General features: G+C 34.4%; 1 long non-coding RNA gene across 3 annotated transcripts; it reads left to right on the top strand.

Annotated features, from left to right (window-relative positions):
• The first annotated feature begins 1562 nt into the window (after window positions 1–1562).
• On the top strand, window positions 1563–18319 carry LOC107819497 (uncharacterized). Of its 3 annotated transcripts, none has more exons than XR_012697893.1 (4): window positions 1563–1742; window positions 2140–2300; window positions 4843–4918; window positions 16111–18319. It is a non-coding gene; the product is annotated as an uncharacterized LOC107819497 (long non-coding RNA). The 3 variants fall into 3 exon arrangements; XR_012697892.1 differs by lacking the exon at window positions 16111–18319 and adding an exon at window positions 5728–8485; XR_001655726.2 differs by lacking the exon at window positions 16111–18319 and adding an exon at window positions 5799–8485.
• Window positions 18320–20871: the final 2552 nt, after the last annotated feature.

Consider the following 20871-nt stretch of genomic DNA (forward strand, 5'->3'; position numbering starts at 1 on the left):
TGTAAAGATGCCATGTAAAATCGGAATTGTAATGAAATTATCAGATGGTGCGATGTAAAAATAGTATTACTAATGTGTGAAAGTATCTGCGAGTATATAATAAACATGTAATTATATATGTGAATATATTTTGTGGAGAGTTAATTAATGGCATAAAAGTATGGATTTGTTATGTGCAGGTACAGCTTGTGTGAGCTGTTAGGGAAAGAAACAAACTCTCTAGCCAATTACAAACAAGGTACGCAAAGTTTGGTGTTTGTTTGTAAGAAACTTTCAAAGTTTGATGTTTGTTTAGAATGAATTTTCAAAAATTTATGCTGCACTTTAAAGAATATCAATGTGAACAGAAAGAGCGTTGATCATGACAGAGCAACCATAATGAATGAAAGGGATATACACCAAAAATATCGTATATGAGGAAGTATTAAATAAGCTACATTTAATTACATGTTTGTTTCTCGTAAAATAAAAATACTCAAAAGAATCACATGTATCTAATAAAACTTTGATTATTCATCTTTATAGGTTCACATGATATCCAATCTTCACTTTGACAAACAAGTACATGATCCATATTAATCAATCACATAAAATTATACTTTATATTTTCATATATTTTACTCAAAATAATAATATTGGTATTATTTTGCGAAACCATATATAATATGACTTAGTATACACGTGCGACGCACGTGCGAAAAAACTAGTAGGATAAAAAATCGGAGAAATATGATTCTCCTTAACTTTTGACCCATGTTTATCCCACGGGAAGAACTTCAAGATTAAAAGTTAAAAATATTGTTAATGGGACATATGCGAGGGCAGAATTCGTTAAACTTAAAGTTCTGTGATGCGGGGAAAAAAATTTAAGACTATCCACCTTATTGGCTATTTTTGTACTTCACCCTTAGTAGGAGCCCAGACCCCAGCTCTATATTTTAATAAAAACGTCGCCTAATTTTTCTATTACTGATTGTAAAAGCTGCATTGCTTCCACTTTTTATCATTACCTTTTGCACACCGAGCTAATAAAAGAACCATTCCTTGGAAATTCCTGGTAACAGGAAAACCGAGAATTTAGAGGAAAGAATCTGGTAATTTGGGTTAATGAAATACGCAAAGAACAGTTTTGCTTAGGAACAAGGGTAGGAATGATTATTTTGGTTGTTACACTTGGAAATATATTATAACATTTTTTCAGCTAAGTGGTAGTAGAATATTCTGTTGATTTCCAGGAATACATTGGGGCCTATCCCAAAGTATACAAACAACGGCTTTACTAAGTCCGGTATTTATTTTATTCTGAAAACTTAAACTAAAAATCTCAAATTTAAGATATTTTTGTCCTGGAAAATTTAATTTGAAAACTAAAATTTAGGACACATTGGCTAATTCTTAAATAGCAACCCTTTAAAGTGACTATCTAACGTCATTTCTAAGCTATTTTACTATGATTGAGCCAGGTATGTGTATAATACTAGTAATCCTACTTATTAGAAGAGGGAACACAGGCACCTCTCCGTCAATGTGTGTGTTCGCTTGAATTTTCTACTCAATTGGTGACTCTTTCTTGACCAACGCGTGGACTCTCAATTCCCCAAACCTAAAAACTCCATTCAACACTTGTTAGAAGCATCCACTTCCAAATTATTCCACATGAAGGAAAGAGGGCAGCATCAATTGCCCCAAAATCCAGCAGACCTCACATAATAATTCAACGAAACATCTACCACAAAGAGCAGGTTTATTCCAATCACTCCAGCATTTCATTTTATTTGTGCTTTCTGTTCTACTTTTTCTTCTTCCGCAAAAAAGATCAGGTCTTTGGGGTTTTGCCTTGATTATCAATCTTTTCTTCAGTTTAGTCTTAAGATTCATTTCAGAAAGGTGAAAACAAACTAAGGTTGGGTTCTGATTTGTTCTCTATTATTAATTTGTTTATTTTGAATTTCTTACGTGACTTCTAAGTTCTCTTCATTTTTTTTTCTTCTATTTTACTTTCTTTAAAAGATTGGTCATTAAAAGACTGAACCCCAACAGGTTATTGCATATCTATTATTTATACCAGTAGAATGAACAATAAAATTTGTTACTTAGGGTCTGCTGACTCCTTTTTTGGTTTGAATGTTATAAATGCAGTTATCTTGTGGTAATAAGCTTGTGAAAAAATGTATTCCGGACAAAGAAACAAACCAAATTTGCATATGCTTGTTAATCGATCTCTGTCCTTCAGAGTTAGATTATAAACTTCATGTATACCGGGAGATGAAGACAAGTAGTACTTGGAACAAAAAAAAGAGGTAAAAATTGCTACTCCTTATAGATAGCTATTTTGTATATGAATTATTTCCAGTAATGTTAGATTGAATGTTTAGTTACATGAAAATCTTAGTTTTGTCGTGCTGCTTCTTGAATTTATCCTCAAAAAGAGAAAAAAACGGAAGTTAATTGGTCAGCACAACTGAAGTCTAAGTAGTGTTCTCAGTTTGTTAAAGCATCTGTTATTTTTATTTTACTATTTTAAAAATATACGCTCTAGCGAAACCAATAACTATATAGATTCAAAATTGATGCAAAAAGGAGAAGTTCTCTACCTGAGAATATCAAGTGTAATTTTTTATATTTAAGGTTATGATTTTTATGCCAATTAAATGTACCTGTTGTATCCTGATATGTGTCTGTTTACCTCAGGGGCGGATCTACCTTATGAGGTAGGGGTACCACGGCACCCGCTCGCTTCAATAAAATCCTTACTACGTACATAATATCTCTGTGAAGAAACGTATATATGGATAGAGTGACACCTAGAAGTCACAAAGTGAAAGCGGGTGTCATTGGTTTAGCCTTCCCTTTGAAGGCTTTCTTTGGCCTCATGAATGCAAGTTTGATTCCCTGTTGGAGCAGCTCCTTTGATTTTTTATTTTTTCTACTTATTAAGATTTTCTTTATTTTCAATTGAGCCCTAGGGCCTCACCTCTTTTCCTTCTTTTTCGGCTCTTTCCCTCCTTATCTTACTTTTATTACTTGCTAAGTCTCTCTTCTTCATTTTTTTAACTTTCAGTCCTCATTTTTTTTTTCTATTATTATACCTTACTTTATGAACAATTATTTTCTATAGGTAATTTGAATTGATTTTAATTAGCATATAATTTTTTTTTATTTTTAATGAAACGATATTAATTTATATATTGAAATATAATTTGAGCAATATCTTCTATTGGGTTTTGAAAAAAAAATTAAATGGCTTGATTGATAGTCGTTTTGAGTCAAATATCATAGGTTGAATGTTGAAGGTTTTTCTTTGAAAATAATTGTCATATAACTCAACAATTAAGATAGAAAAATAAACAAAAAACAATACAAGTAAATTAATCTAGTCAAACAAAGAATATATAGTGTAGTTAAGCTACTCTTTAAGCAAATATTTATATTGGAGGCGCTCTTTCATGAAATATTATTTTTCTTTTGCATTTTTATTTAGAATGTGTTTAAATTAAGCGTTAAAAATTTGAACTAAAATAACTTATTTTTTGTGAATAAAATGCCTATTCAAATTAACCAAAAACTAAGGAACCGACCCATTATTCCTAATTTGTCTTTGTAGCTACTGATATGTATACTGTATGCATAACATGGTGGCACCCGCAACCTTCGAATCCTGGATCCGCCTCTGGTTTACCTTATTGTTCAACCTACCTGGGCTACTGTTTGTCGAATTTACAATAGAAATATAGTAAGTGATAATTTTGTTAATGTTTGAAAGTGAAGTTTTTGTAGCGACAATGCTTGGTGAACATGTTGATGAGATTTGAATTGTTGGGAGTATCTACCATAACTATGTATCAGCATAAATTTCAACAGTTTCTATCCCTGAATTTCTTTACAACGAGGCATTTGAAATCACCTTTTGTGGGTTCCAATCATAATTTCCTTAAAACGTTGATTAATTTATACTATACTATCAATGCATAGTATTGATAAGTCGAGTTAAGCATAATGTAGTGATGGCATAAAGTGGCTAATTTTCACCCCAAATTTTGGCCTTAAAAACTTTCAATCATGACCAAGTCGAATAGCTGCCCCGCCAGAACTTTCTTTTGCATAACTTTTAATCTTTTAATATCCTTAGTTATAGATGCAATTTTGGACTTTGGTTCGACTCCTACTCTGGATTTCTGTATATATAGTTAGGACTAACAGGTAAATATTCCTGATTTGGGAATTTTCCTGAAATATTAAAATGTACTGCACAATAAATTAAATATAAAGCACTCAGAATATTTAAAATATTTTTCTGATTATTTAGTCTTCCATTGTGGCAATTTGCAACAGATTGCTCTTCGAATTTTTGGTTTACATGATTAGAGGTGTAAACCCAGATGGTCCCTTATGACATTTTCTCTACACAGGCAAACTTACATGTCTGCACAACTGAGTATCATTTCATTTTTCTAATTTTCTTCGACATTTAATTGTTGCATTTCCTCGAAAGACCCGTGTCAGTATTAATTAAAATAATTTTCTTTAAAAATTAATTTAGCCAATCCTTATTCGTCAGCAAAATGTTTATGCTTGAATGAACCACAAATAGAACTACAGTACAAATTAGAAGAAATAATGACTATCACCAGCCCTACAATATTGATAATTGATAAATGATCATTAAAGGAACAAAAAAAATGATTCAAAAAGATCTTTAAGTCTAAGGAAGGACATTGTTCTGGATATGTAAATTTATAATAGTGTTGACCTACATGTTTACATCTTGTCCACGTTTCTATGTTTTTATTTTTTGATAAATTTAGTTGGAAATATAATGGCCACACTATTTTGATTTCACAGGTTCTTCAAAATGCTGGCCTGGGAAGCAGAAACAATGCTTCTACTAAAATAAAATACATGACTTCGACTAAAATAGGTGATTCTGCACTTCTTTAGTCTATTGTCATATGCTTATTCATAATGCTAAATAGTTATGCTTTATATTTCATGTTATTGTGTTAATATGTCTCTACTTTAGTAATAAATTTATATGCCTACAAATAACAGAAAGATGGACAACGCAACGTTCATATCTTGGTGGAAAAAATAGTGATAAATGCCTTAGACAACATATATCACATGGAGAGAAATGGTACATAATTAATTTTCCATAAGACTCTTAAACATCATAAGATTTGATGCTATAGAAAAACATTCATTAACTTCTAGCACTAGCAAATATTTTTATCTCAGCTATAATGGTTCCTTATACTTCGACATGGTACAAATATATAAATTTGATATTTTTAGGTTAAGACAATAATTCAACTTTACTTCAGTCTTTAAACAATTTTTTTTATGTTAAATCAAAAATTTATAAGCTCCTTGGGCCCGGGCTACCGCCAACTAGTATTTAAGAAGAGGGAAATGTGCTGCATGTGTCTCCACCTTTATCTATTGTACATTTCAACTCTAGGAACAATTCCTAGAGTTGTACCGATAAATATTCACATTCCATAAAATGCTCTTGGAATTTTTTCGTGATTTTTGTCCAAATTTATTAACAAATGGCCAAATATTAATAACTTTGAAAAGCTGGCTAAAACTTAATATCAGTCTAAAAATAGGTATTTTCCAATTTCTTGTAGAAATGACACTAGGTAGCCACTCTAAAGGGCTATTATTTAAAAATTAGCAAATACGTCCTGAATTTTAGTTTTAAAGTACTGACTAATCTCTAAACAGCTTCCTGAGAATGGTTATCTATGCCCTTGCCCCCAATTTCTTCCATTCATTAACCGCGGATTACGTCCAAGATCTTTTGCAGTCGGCCCATTGCCTAAATGCATTTAACCAGCAACGGAGTCACGGCCCACTTCGCTGCACTAAGAATTGCTGGTAAAAGTTGGAAGGCCCAAACAGAACTCATTTCCAGAAGAAAATTAACTGAAATAGTCATCCATCCAACCGCTTCAACTAAAAATAGCCGGTGAAAGTATAGTATAAGTATAATTTGTGTATAATTGTGTATAATTAATATATAAACTATGTATATGGTTAGAAAAAAATAAACAATGAATATGGAGGGCTATTTGTGTAAACATTTAGCAGCATATGATAGTGCCTAGATAGTCAGTGGCCCAAAAGCATATAGACAAATTTAGGATTTAATCAGAGTTAATAAATTCTGAATGAGTGTAATCTTATATGTATATGTTTAATTCACATTTTTATTTATACAAAATGTAAAATTCTTTGAATCGATGAAAATAATAAGTTCAATTGAACCTAAAGAATTAGCTCTAACTCTGTCTTTGCTAGATAAGAAGAGCAAGGGCGTATGTAGCATTAAGGTGATAGGTACAACTGAATCCATAACTTTTGATGAAGATCATAAATTTATATATAAAAATAGTAGATATGAACTCATAACTTTACAAATATAATAATTTCAATGTTAATCATCTTAAATTTTGAATCCATAAAATTTAATCCTAAAATCCTCTCTCAAAATAAATAAATAAAAAGGACAACTCGATGCAGTAAGTTAAGTTATACACGAGAAAACAATATGCATTTCTCAAATACTAGAAGAAGACAGGGTTGGTAGAATGGGGCTCACAATTATTCCACGTAGTAAAACATCTCTGTGTGTAATTCGTGTACGTGGATATCGTTCCTATTTTTTTAAGTGAAACTTTGGCTACTCCTCTTTAATTTCTTCCATTTGTATAACAAGAAAAAGAAATACTGATTGAGATGATAGATCAGTATCGCATTTAATTTGGATCGTAGTATCTGCTATTCAGTTTAGATTAATTAGTAGAGTATAAGATTCTTTTTGTATAATTACGTGTCTTAGTGCTGACGAATTTCCCAACAGTTCACTACACTCAAAAGTCTCATTCGGGGATTTTAATCAAATATTGAGATAAGGTTTCGACGGCGTCTCTATCATATTGTTGATATATTATGAGAAAACGACACTTACAAATTCCAATAAAATCTATAAGACTGTTACTCTCTATGATCCACTTTAATTGATTTTTTAATTTTTTTTTTATGATTCATAATATTTGATTTTTCATATATAAAGAAGGAGTTAACTTTTTTTAAAAAAAACAAAATTGCCCTTATTAGAGTAAAGAGCCTAGGAGTATTTTAATTAAGGTTTCAACATCAACAAACCTAGTATAATCCACATAATGGTGTCTGGGGAGGATATTGTGTACGCAGCCTTACCCCTACCTTGTTGAGATAGAGAGGTTATTTCCAATATTTTAATTAAGATTAATATGGTCAATTTCATTGTTAATTAATGCTAAAAAGTAAATTTTTTAATACGTGAAAATAATAAAAAAAAAAATCAATTAAAGTGAATTGGAAAAAGTATTATTTGTTATATTTCAGATCCATGAAAAAGATAAGAGACAGTCTTTAAGGCTTGTTACACAATTGAAAAGAGGATTTGTTATGGGAAATGTGTTTTTGTGTTTCGTATAACTTGAAGTTGAACAAAGATTGGAACTTTCAATTGGTTTTGTTTTTCCTAATATTCCTAGACCTGAAAGATGCTTATAACATTAGAGCTAGCTAATACAGTTGACATCTTTGCTCAATTTATTTATATGGACAAATGAAACAACATAAAACGATACCCTTACATTGAGGTCGAAAGTGAGACTATCAGGCCACTGACCCCTAATATCATTTAGGAATTTTTACCTAGCTATACTATATTAGAAACTATACCCAGAATCTCCATCTTCTCTCTTCCCACCATTGCCGACAGCTTTATATTATTAAAAAATCGTCAATTGCATCGTTCTTTTGTTGGGAGACTGGACAACAACACTGAAAATGAGGAAATATTCAGAAATTGTATGATAACTGTATCATAATTGTATTTGAACTGTATCAGATACAACAATGCCTAAAACATAATTGTATCATACTTGTATCACAATTGAATCTAACTTGTATGTGGTACATTAATACCCAAAATAATACCTGATACAATACTAATACATTAATATATAATTATCATATATTTATGATACAAACTGTAAAATATGTCACGAACTCACAACTGCTCATAACAATATACAATAAATATACAATTATCATACATTTGTTATACAATTCCTTCAACAATTATGATATATATATAGAATTATAATACAATCGCGATACATTTCTGAAAAATTGTGATACAACTATGATCTTCATCTTCTTCAAGTTTCAATCACAACTCTACATTAAAAATCTAATATAATCGTATTAGTATTGTATCAAGCATTGTTTTGGGTATTGATGTATCATATACAAGTTATTTTAGAAAGAAAGAAAATAAGATTCAAAACTTACCCACATGATTGTAGAGCAATATTCTGAATTTCGTCTACATTGTATCAATAAGAAATAGAGATTTTGGGTGATTAGTAAGAAAGAGAGAAATTTGGTTTGGAAATCTTTGGAAAAGGAAAAGAATTAGAAATTCGGGGGGAGGGGTTTGAGGGGGAGGGGGTATAAAAATAAAAGAGAGATTTTAGGTGATTATTAAGAAAGAGAGAAAATATTTTTGACATCCTTTGGAAGAGAAACATAATCTTAAATATGTGGGGGCTTATTGAAAATTGGGTGGGTGTCGTGTAACTAACACGCTAAAATTGAGGGATCTTGATTTTTTTTTCTTTTTTATGGTTTTGTATATAACTTATAATTATAGATATACAAAGTAATTAATAAGGAATCTAAATAAGGGTGGTAAATAGGTTTATTATAGTATAGCTAGGTAAACATTTGTCAGTTTTAATTTTGTTGGGCTTTCGGAATACACAGCCTCAGGCCCAAAGCAGAAAACATGTGTGAGGCCCAATTATTTATTCTGTATATAGTTAGTCGTAGCTACTCTTTGTAACACTTAGCCAATTTATTTTGTAGCCATTGTTTATAATGTGTACTCAATTTGTAAGACATCTAGACCGGGTTATTAGGTTGATATAAATACATAAGGGCCCAGCTGTACTAGGCAGGCCGTGCACTATTCAGTTATTTTTTTCGTGTTCTCTCTGTTACTATCTGATGAGAAAGATCTAGAATCCCTAAGCGACCATTAACAAATCCCTCCATTTTACTCGATTCTTCTACTATTAACATGGTATCAGAGTGGTGAACCCGTTAGTCCTCGTCTTTTTCTATCGAGCCGTGTTACCTCTATCAGTTTCTGTTAAGTTTGATTTTCATCGTGGCTTTGAGATATCTCTTATTTTCGATCGAAGATTCATTTTTGTGGCTTTGCCTTCTCCTATATGTCATCGGTAAAGCAGTGGTGCTGGTTTAAATTGAGATTTTCTGGTATTCATCGGAGTTTTATATGTTCTGCTCCGACCTAGGGTTTATCTGCAGTTAATCAGAGTTTCGTCGGAGATATTGCTCACGTATCCAGGCCTTTACCTCTTCAGGTCGTGAAGAAGGCTGGTATTCCTATTCCTTATCCGTGTTATTGTACCTGAATTGTTCATCATATTCTGTGGTTCTAGGTGTTGAGAATTATTGTCAATTATTTGTTGGGTTAAAACTTCTCACTTGAATTGTTGTTCAACTACATTTGCTACCATGACTGGTCCTATTGATTCTTCTACTGGTGCTAGTGGATCCTCTAAGTATACTCCAGATCCTTCATCCCCTTTATTTCTCATCTCTTCTGATGTTCCCGGAGTGTCTCTAGTATCTGTTCCATTTTCAGGAACTGGTTTGGAGGTTGGAGACGTAGTATGACAATATCCTTGTCTGTTAGAAATAAAATAGGGTTTATTGATGGGTCTTGTGTTAAGCCTGATATAACTTCACCTGAGTATAAACAGTGGGATAGATGCAATAATATAGTTATATCGTTGCTGACTAGTTCATTATCTCCGGACATAGCTGAAAGTGTCCAATATTCTAAGACAACTGAAAGTATTTGGAAACAAGTAAATAGTAGATATGGTAGTGTGAATGGGACTAAAGTATTTGAATTAAATAAAGAGATTAATTCTACTTATCAAGGCTCGCTGGACATTACTTCATACTTTAACAAACTTAAGAAAATATGGGATGAACTGGGGGTAATGTGTAGTGGTCATGCAAATTTATGCATTTGTGCTGCTAAAGAGGGTCTTCAAAAGGAGAAAGAAGAGGACACAATTCATTTATTTATTATGGGACTTAATGAAGTATACGTGGGTGTTAGAAGCAATCTGTTGATGATGCAACCATTACCATCTCTAGATAATGTTTACAACATTCTTCTCCAAAATGAAAATAGAGGCAAATTAGTCCAACACTTCCATTTGCTTCTGAGTCAGCTTCTTTAATGTCAATTCTGGTACAAATAAGTTTGTTCAGCCTCAACCTAACATTCAATTTCAGGGACATCAAAGACAATTCAATCAGAGAGTAAATTTTGAATAATCTAAAGCTAGTACCTTTTGCAAATATTATAAAAAATCTGGGCACTCAATTGATAAGTGCTACAAGCTTAATGGGTTCCCTCTTAACTTCAAGTTTTCCAAAGGAAGAAAAACAGCTTCAAATGAGGTTATAGATTCTCATTCTTCTGCTCTTGAGCATCTTACTCCCAATCAGACACCTCTTCATGATGCGGCTACTACTGATCATGATTCTATAATACCTAGTCTTACTAAACAACAATATTCTCAGCTGATCTCACTGCTCCAGCAAACTAACGTCTCTGATATTGGGCCTCAACTCAACGTCATGAGTTCTGCCAATTTTGCTGGTACAGTACTGCCTAAGAATGTAGTTTATAGTTTCAAATCTACTTTGCTGAGTAAATCAGATTCTCTGACTTGGATAGTTAATTCTGGTGCATCCCACCATATGACTTTTAATAAAGACTTTCTTATTAACATTACTCCACTACCTATTCCTTTTCTTGTCTCTCTTCCAAATGGTTCTAAAGTTAAGTTTACCTGCACAGTTCCTTTGTCTTGGCTGAATCTATCATTCTTCAAAATGTTCTTTATCTTCCCTTTTTTGAGCATGATCTAATCTCAGTACATAAGCTTACATAATAATTTGATTGCATAGTTCAGTTTATTAGACTTTCATGCATCATGCATGGCCCTTCTCTGAAGAAGCCTCTGGATCTTGGTAAATTGGACACTGGATTGTACAAGTTTGTATGGGAGAAACCTTCCCAAAATCAGGCTACCCTGTCAAATGTATGCAGCGGCTTGTCATCCATGTGTGATTCTAGTTCTTTTCCTTATTCTGTACATAGTGTCTCTTCCACCTGTAATAAAGCTGCTATGAATAAAACTGATATTATTTGAAATCATAGGCTTCCTCATGTTTCTTTTGCTAAGATGAAAATTATCCCTAAAATATCTTCTGTTATTTTATCTACACAGTCTTTTCCATGCACTATTTGCTCAATGGCTAGGAATACCAGGCTACCATTTCCCAATCGTTCTATTCATAGTTCTAAACCTTTTAAACTTATCCATGTTGACACTTGGGGGCCATACCACACTCTTACCTAGTCTGGTTCTAAATACTTTCTTACCATTATGGATGATTTTTCTAGAAGTACATGGACCCATTTAATGGGGTCTAAGAGTAATATTTTTTCCCTTTTGAAAACTTTTGTTACAATGGTTAAGACTCAGTTTCATGTTACCATCCAGAAAGTAAGATCTGGCAATGCTTTAGAACTGGGAGCTAGTAATGCTGCTATTGCTTTTTTCTGACCAAGGAATTATTCATCAAACTAGTTATCCCACACACCTCAACAAAATGGTGTGGTGGAACGAAAACATAGAATCCTGCTTGAAGCATCTAGAGCCTTACTTTTTCAATTAAAGGTTTCAATAAGGTTCTGGGGTGACTGTTTACTTACAACTACTTATATTATAAACAGACTTCCCTCTCCATTACTTCACAACAAATCCCCCTATGAGTTGTTGTTTGGCAAGGCACCAAGTTACTTTCATTTGAGGACTTTTGGATGTCTTTGTTATGCCATTGTCCTAATTCCACATAGAGATAAACTAAAGCCTAGATCTATGCCTTGTGTCTTCCTTGGCTATCCTTTTCCAAAGAATGGTTATAAATTGTACAATTTGCAGTCTTACCAATGCTTTGTTTCTAGAGATGGTCTCTTCCATGAACATCATTTTTCTTTTTCCCTTGACTTTCCTTTTCTAAAATCATGGCACCAACAACTTCCAAGCTTCCAGTTACTCCTGATCCCCCTTTCTCGCTTGATGATTCTCTTTTTGTTCCTTTATTTGTCACTTCTACTGATAACTTCCCTATCTCCAGTCAAGCTGTGTCTCCTTCTTCTCCTCTTCCTGTTTCATCTTCTCCTACTACACCTGTTAATTCCTTCCCTGAGCGTTCCTCTCCTTCCCTTTCTTCTTCTTTTAGTCTTAAAACTGTTACTTCTTCTTCATCAACTCATATCCCTCCTATAACTCTCAGAAATCTTGCAGGCCTCATACCCAACCTTCTTATTTGAAGGATTACATATGTCAACTTCCTACTTCCTTTTCTGGTTCTACTACTCAGCAAGTAGACTTTGAACGTTATACTTATTCTCAATCAATCCCTATTCCAGCATGGCAAGATGCCATGACTAGAGAGTTTAAAGCTCTAAAAGCCAATAATACTTGGGACATTATTGAACTCACTAAGGGCAAGAAACCTATTGGTTGCAAGTGGGTCTATAAAATCAAATATAAGGCTAATGGTGAAGTAGAAAAATATAAGGCTAGGCTCGTGATTAGGGGGGGTACACAAGTTGAAGGGGTAGATTTCAATAAGATATTTTCTCCTGTGGTAAAGCTTTCCACTATTAAGTGCCTAATTACAGTTGTTGTTAGGAAGAATTGGCCCTTGTTTCAACTTGATGTTAACAATGCTTTTCTCCATGGTGATCTAGATGAAGAAGTTTATATGAAGTTACCTCCTGGTTTATCTGTTTCTTCTTCCTTTTCTATTCCTTTTGGTTTTCAAGTTGAAGAAATCTATTTATGGGTTGAGACATGCTTCTAGGCAATGGTATGCCAAGTTGTCTCAAGCCCTTTATTTTAAGGGATATCATCATTCCCTTAATGATTACTCCTTGTTCATCAAGGGGTCTCCTAGTCATTTAGTGATCTTGGCAGTCTATGTTGATGATATAAATCTTACAGGTGATGATTTGAATGAAATATCAGACTTGAAGCAATTTCTGGACAATGAGTTTAAAATCAAAGATTTAGGTTTTTTGCATTATTTTTTAGGCATTGAAGTTTCTACTTTGCCTACTGGTCTTCTCTTGAATCAAAAGAAGTTTGTCACTGATCTTCTAAAGGAATATGACTGTTTGGAAGCTAGTTCTATTGTCAGTCCTTTGGAGTTAAACCAAAAACTGAAGGCTGATGTTGGTGATCCTTTGCCAAATCCTGAAAGGTATAGAATTCTTGTTGGGAAGTTACTGTTTCTCATCCATACTCGTCCAGACATTTGTTTTGGGGTTCAACATCTGAGCCAATTCTTACAAACCCCAAGGATTCCTTATATGCTTGCTACTCTCCACCTTCTTAGGTATGTAAGGGGCATTGTTGATATTGGTCTCTTTTATTTTAACTCTGTTGATTTGTCTGTGAAGGCTTACTCTGACAGTGATTGGGCTGCATGTTCCGACACTTGCAAGTCTGTTACTGGTTTCTACATTTTCCTGGGTGACAGTCTTATTGCATGGAAGTCTAAGAAGCAACCTGTGGTTTCCTTATCTTTAGCTGAATATCGGGCACTCAGTAAGGTCGTGGCAGAGTTAGCATGGGTATCCAAATTATTGGCTGATCTTAGTGTCTCTATTTCTTATCCCATTTCTGTGTTTTGTGACAATATGACAGTGATTCATATTGCTAGAAATACGGTATTCCATGAGCGTACTAAACACATCGAGGTTGACTGTCATTTTATCCGCATCAAGTTGAGTGAAGGGTTGATCCAGTTATTTCATGTCTCCACTACCAATCAACTTCCAGATTTGTTTACTAAATCCTTTCCTGGGGTCCTTCATTAGTCCTTTTTGGGCAAGTTGAAGGTGGTCTCCCCTCTAACTTGAGGGGGGGGGGGTGGGGGTGTTGGGCTTTCGGAATACACAGCCTCAGACCTAAAGCAGAAAACATGAGTCATGCCCAGTTATTTATTCTGTACATAGTTAGCAGTAGTTACTCTTTGTAACACTTAGACAATTTATTTTGTAGCCTTTGCTTGTAATGTATACTCAATTTGTAAGACATCTAGATCGGGTTATCGGGTTCATATAAATACATAAGGGCCGAGCTGTATTAGGCAGGTCGTGCACTATTCAGTCATTTTTCTTGTGTTCTCTCTGTTACTATCTGATCAGAAAGATCTAGAAGCCCTAAGCGACCATTAACAAATCCCTCCATTTTACTCGATTCTTCTACTATTGGCAAATTTATACGAACCTATCTAACTGAGCATATAATTTAGAAAAGAAACGAACTTTTAAAATATATATATATATATAATCTTAAATATGTCATAACGTTTATTTATGTGGTTATAAGACTTTTGAAATTTGAACCTTATGATTTTAAACTTGCCATAACATTTGTGTGATTATAAAAAAAAAATAAGAAAAAATAAAAAATGAAGTTAATTCAAATTTAGAAAAGGATCCTTTTCTTTGAAATAGATAACTTTTTGTAGCAAGTGTAGATTAGTAACCTATATAACATGGAGTATAAATGACCTTAGTATAGGTGGCAAAATTGCAACAATATAATGCAAAAGCTAAAAATAATAATGTATAATGCTATGGTGAATGTTAATTTAAATCCGAAAATGAAATAAGTTTATCCAAAGCTTCTGTATAGCAGCATCATATCCTCATTACTATTTCTTGATCTTTTATCCAAACCTCCACTTGTTATAATTTATGATATTTCTTGCTTTTTTAATTATCTTCAGTCCAATAGAAAACTGCAAAATATCCTCTTTGTCTTTATGTTAAAGTAATTGCCGTCATAAACAACTTTTTACATAAAAGTACTATATATTGGATAAACTCTGGATATTTGTTATATATAATAATAGGACTTAAAATAAAAGACCAAACACAAAATGTCATGCCAAATTAAAGCCCAATACGATCTCTTTATCCTTTCCTTTAAGGTTGAATAGCGTCATTGCTTTTGTCATTAACACATATTAAATATACTAATTAAATGGATCATGGATTAGTTGACAAAAGTGAACTTTGATTTGTTGCATGCCGATAAAAAGTAAACAAGAAGGAAATATAAAGGAAAGATCTCATTTATCATGGGGTTGAACTGCATATAGCAGCCTTTGGCTCAAAATATTCGTGATTTTTGGTCAACGAGTTGAAAGACAGATTCATGTTTAAAAATATACGAATTCATAAACATTATTCTAGTTAAATGGCATGTTCCAATATGATTTTTAGACTCTTAAAGGCAATGCAAGAAAGAACTATAGTATATTAGAGGCAGAGCTCAAATTTTAAGTTTATTGATTTTGATATCAGAATAAGTAGTTTATTGAGTCATAAATAAATTATTTATATAAATATAATATTTGAGCAAAACTACAGACACCAAGTGAGAAACTCAATCCTAAATATTTTCGGCTCAAATTCGAGTTTAACGGAACCCCAGTCCGAATATCGAACGTGAAGTGAGAAATCTAAAAAGTATCTTTTAGAATCTCAACTAGGTGTTTTTTTTGCTTATGTAAGGTCGTTTGACAATTTGAAATGTTTGAGTTTGCTACTCAGTTTACCAATTTTTTTTAAGTACTTATTTGATGGGTATTTATTTTTGTAAAAACAACAAATTTTTTTTTTTGAAGATTTTTAATTAAACTCACTTTTTCAATTTCCTCTTTAAAATAATTGGCTGTGTTTGCTTCAAAAATATGTGAAAGTTTTGTATTTTCTTAAAAGTTTTTGGAAAGGTTACAGAGTAGCTTTTTTCGCTCAATTTCCTTTTCTTTTTTTTTTTGTTTTCCACTCGATATTTAGTACCATTTTGTGGTCCGACTAAATTTTGATTCGCGTCAAAAAATGCTCCTTGACAGAGTCACAGAGACGACTTCATACTGAGACTCGAAATTATGACTTCAATAAGGAAATACTTACTGCTCCGCCACAATATGGTTTGTTGCTCAGATTTCTCAGTCAACGAGTCTGAAAGAGAGAATCATATTATTCAAAGATAAAATTCATAAGCTTCATTCTGGGAAGCCAACATGTAACATGTGGCTATTCTTACTTGAAGCCGTCGACACTGTTGGCCAAAGGGCTGCTATGTGTCAAATATTTCGAATATATAAAAAGGGCAGACTCTGAAATCATTATTGGAATATAAATTTGTTTTATATCCATGTAATATTCAGTAAAATCGTGTTTAATAGTTTATCGTATAATTATATTGGCCACAAATGTGAAAGAATCATTATACAGAATATCTTACTACGAATTGTATTGAGGAAGCGCCAACCAACACAGTATGCCTATAGTTTGCGGATCACGTAGATTTATAATTTAAAATTAATTGGTTCGATCATTAAATTTCTTAGCATTATGCTAATCGTACTTTTAAATTATAGGTTTAGATGTAATGTTTATTAAAATTGTAACGAGCTTTTATGTATGGATTTATGCTCCTGATTAAAAATATTAAGTTGAGATAGAAAAGTCATTTTTGTTCTCTCCCCCTCCCTTTCTCTCTTCAATCAGTTGGGGACTTTAGTTTTCTTCCTCCCTTTTCCTCGTAAATTTTACTAAAAAATAAGAACTTCCACTTGAGGGATTAATAATTTCTCTTTTGAGGTAAATGAGCAACATATACAACTGGTTTTTATTTTTCCTCTGGAGATATGAATTCTTTCTATAATATATACGCCCAAGAGATCAGAGTTCTCGTTTCTTGATCGAAAATATAAAAATTATAAACTCGTTAGAATCTTATATTTAATGTGTTAGCTATTTGTTTGAATTTTGTATACTTTATATGTTGACTATTAACATATTTTTATTGCACTATTAAAGAAAAAAATGTTGGATTTGCGATACGCAAATGTCAATGATTCTCCCTCATGTGGGGTAGAATTATAGCCCTTATTATATACTATATTCGAATGATTGCTTCTTTATTGCATTAATGCACCTGGGACAACTTCAAAATTATAAGTTAGATCGGATTTTCATTATTCCTTGTTTGTATCTTCATTTATATGGCCATATTTGAATGAACGTATAAGAAATTAGCTTAATTATTATATTAGACATGATGGAAAACAATATTTTCTTTAATAATTTAAAAGTAAATTTTATATAGAACATATCACATTCTAATTTAATGAAATTGCATTTCTGAAAGTTGAACAAAACTAATGCCTCTTATTAGTGGTATGGCGTCGGACTATCTTAAAATCACTAAAAGTATATAAATTAGGACGAGGTCCTTCAATAGTTGAGAAAAGTTAATACAGTGTGCGTATTTTCCACAGCCAAATTTAGTGCATTAAGACTTAAGAGTAATCAAATGACCTTTTCATTTGGGTGAAGGAAAATTATTTTATTGTAAACTGTTGAATGCTCTCTACGGTTCTTACAAATTTTCACACTTCTTCACACATAAAATAAGTTAGTAATACCTCTATTTATAATAGGCTAAAAACTATTTTAACTAAAAATAGGAAAACCTATTCTTATATAATTATGACTATAAATCCTATTAGACATTGTGGGTAAAATTGGGGGCAAATTTTTTTCCAATTCCCCGATGAGAAAACGAAGGGGAAGCACGGATCGACGAGGTTATAATCGAGGCCAGGAACTCCTCATATCGAGACCCGAAAAGAATGAACGATGTATCTAAGATCGAATACGGTAAAGCGACGCACTCCGGACCAAGTATAGCTTCTGGACCTCGGGAGACACGGTGAACGGTTATACACGACGGATAGGGGACCGTAATATTCGCCCTCAACCGGATATTACAGTCTGAATCCCGTTCAGTATCAATTACAAATCAACAATTACTGGAAGAATAAGTTTTTTTACCTTTTTTTGATTTGCACTAGGACTAAAATTCTCCTACTATATAAAGGGGAAGTTTTTCTTTAGTCTGACACATTGTAGCACGCAATTCAAAGCAATAAAAGTTTATTTTTGTCTTCTAGCTACTGTTCAAGGCATTACTCACTAGTTCTTTTATCCACTCATGACCGAGCTTGTACCAAGAGCCCAATCGAGAACGAGTTCCACTGTTCAATATGAGATCAGGCCTGGTCATTACATTGTAATTGGTTTGATTGTTTATTTTGTATTTAATTCATCTATATGTTATTCTTAATTATTCGTATTGAATTAAGCTAGGTATCTTTTAAACTACATACAAATTTAATTGTTACTCATTTTTGGGGTAAACAGTTTGGCGCCCACCGTGAGGCTACGGATAATAGTGGTGATTTGATACAAATCTTCATAACACACCCTATTTTACGCTTGTTCTTTGAAATCTTAATTCCAGGCCAGCCTAAAAAATGTCAAACTCTCAGTATGCTCACTTGAACGTTGACGTTGAGTCAGGCCATCACGACGAAAATAATAATGCGGTGCCCAGTAATGATGTACTTCCTGCCATTCCTAATAGTGTCCCAGTCGCCAACCCGATCGATGCTAACTCGCAGGTGGCCATCAAAATCAATTTGCCTACTAATCCCAAAAATAATGTTAGCAGAAGACCCCAACCAACAGCTTGAGAAGCGCCCGAATGTGAAGGTGATGGGGTGAGCCTACGACTAATTTTCGAAATGTTGCAGGCTTAACAAGCGGCGATATCACAACTGTAGAATCAAAGTCATGCCCCTAACAGGATCGAGCCCAAACAATATCGGGAAAGTACTCGGAGAGACAAATAAATTACCGAGAGACCAGGTGAAGCCGAGCCCGGGGAAACTTCAGAGGTAATGAAGATGCTCGAAGCATTAACGAAACGGGTGGAGTCAAGCGAGAAGAAAATTGAGGCTAACGACAAGAAGGTAGAAACATACAACTCTAGGGTCGATCAGATCCCGGGAGCACCTCCAATGTTGAAGGGACCAGACTCAAAAATATTTATCCAGAAGACCTCCCTCCCCCCCCCCCCCCGAGTGCAGCACCGAAGCCGATCTCGAAGAGGTTTCGAGTGCCCAAAGTTCCCAAGTATAATGGTACCACAAATCAAAATGAGCACGTAACCTCCTATACATGCGCGATCAAAGGGAACAACTTGGAAGATGACGAAATCGAGTCGGTGTTGGTGAAGAAGTTTGGAAACACCTTGTCCAAGGGAGCAATGATATGGTATCACAACTTGCTTCAAAATTCCATTGACTCGTTTGCTATGCTTGCAGATGCTTTCATAAAGGCCCATGACAGATCCATCAAGGTCGACACTAGAAAGTCAGATCTCTTCAAGGTCAAACAAAGGGATAACAAGATGCTCAGGGAGTTCGTGTCAAGATTACAGATAGAACGGATGGATCTGCCACCAGTTGCGGATGACTGGTCCATTGAGGCGTTCACTCAAGGGGCTCAACCCCCGAAGTTCTGTGGCCTCTCAACAACTAAAACAAAATTTGGTGGAGTATCCGATGGTAACCTGGGCCGACGTCTACAACAGGTACCAATCAGAGATCAGGGTCGAAGACGACCAACTAGGCCCCCCTTCTAGATCTGTTTACCCCATCAGAAGCGATGATAGATCCAAGAGAGCCATCGATCAAGAGCCAAGGCCGGTCCGAGATCGATATCAGCCATACAACATGGATCGAAGGGGGAAATGGATCCGTGCGTTACCCAGCTAGGAATGAGAGAGAAGTGATCGAGGTCCAAGCAGCCAGGGCCTAATGAGTAATAGTAGGTTCGACAGGTTGCTCGGGAGTAGGGAAGCACCAAGATTATTGGAGTATAATTTCAACGTTGATGCTGCAAGCATCGTGTCGGCCATATGGCGCATCAAAGAGACCAAGTGGCCCCAACCATTGCAGTCTGACCCTGCAAAGAGAGATCCTAATTTGATGTGTAATTATCATAACCCTCACGGTCATAGGACCGAAGATTGCCGACAGTTAAGAAAAGAAGTTGCTCGACTGTTCAACAATGGGCACCTCCGAGAATGCCTAAGCGAGCGAGCCAAAAACCACTTTAGAAACAGAGATGCCAACAAACAGGACGAACAAGAGGAGTCTCGGTACGTGATCAACATGATCATTAAGGGAGTCAGTGTCCCCCAAGGGCCCATGATAAAACGCACCAAAGTGTCTATTATGAGAGAAAAATGCACTCGGGATTACGTTTCAGAGGGAGCTATATCGTTCAACGACGATGCCATATTGTACCGGCAGTCCGGGCATTGAATGGGTTCAATATGGAATGTGAGACCACGAAAGAAGAGATAACTTTGCCGATAAACATTGTTGGGACAACACAAGAAATGAAGTTCTACGTGATCGAAGGGGATATGAGGTACAACGCTATATTCAGAAGGCGATGGGTCCACAACATGAGGGCGGTACCCTCGACCTTACACCAGGCGCTAAAATTTCCCACATCGGGGGGAGTCAAAATTGTCTACGGAGAACAGCTGACCGTAAGGGAAATGTTTGTTGTCGATGAAGTGATCACTGTGCCCTCGATCTCAACATCGAGAAGCGTGGAACCAACCAAAAAATAAGAGACTAAATAGCAATCAATGATACTGGCCTCAGCCGAACAGGAGAAATGGGAAGAACAGGGAGTGGACGATGGTGACGATTACAATGTCCCGAGATCATTCATAGCTTCCGATG

This window comes from Nicotiana tabacum, chromosome 13 (assembly GCF_000715075.1).
Source record: "Nicotiana tabacum cultivar K326 chromosome 13, ASM71507v2, whole genome shotgun sequence".
In the NCBI taxonomy this organism is placed as follows: Eukaryota; Viridiplantae; Streptophyta; class Magnoliopsida; order Solanales; family Solanaceae; genus Nicotiana; species Nicotiana tabacum.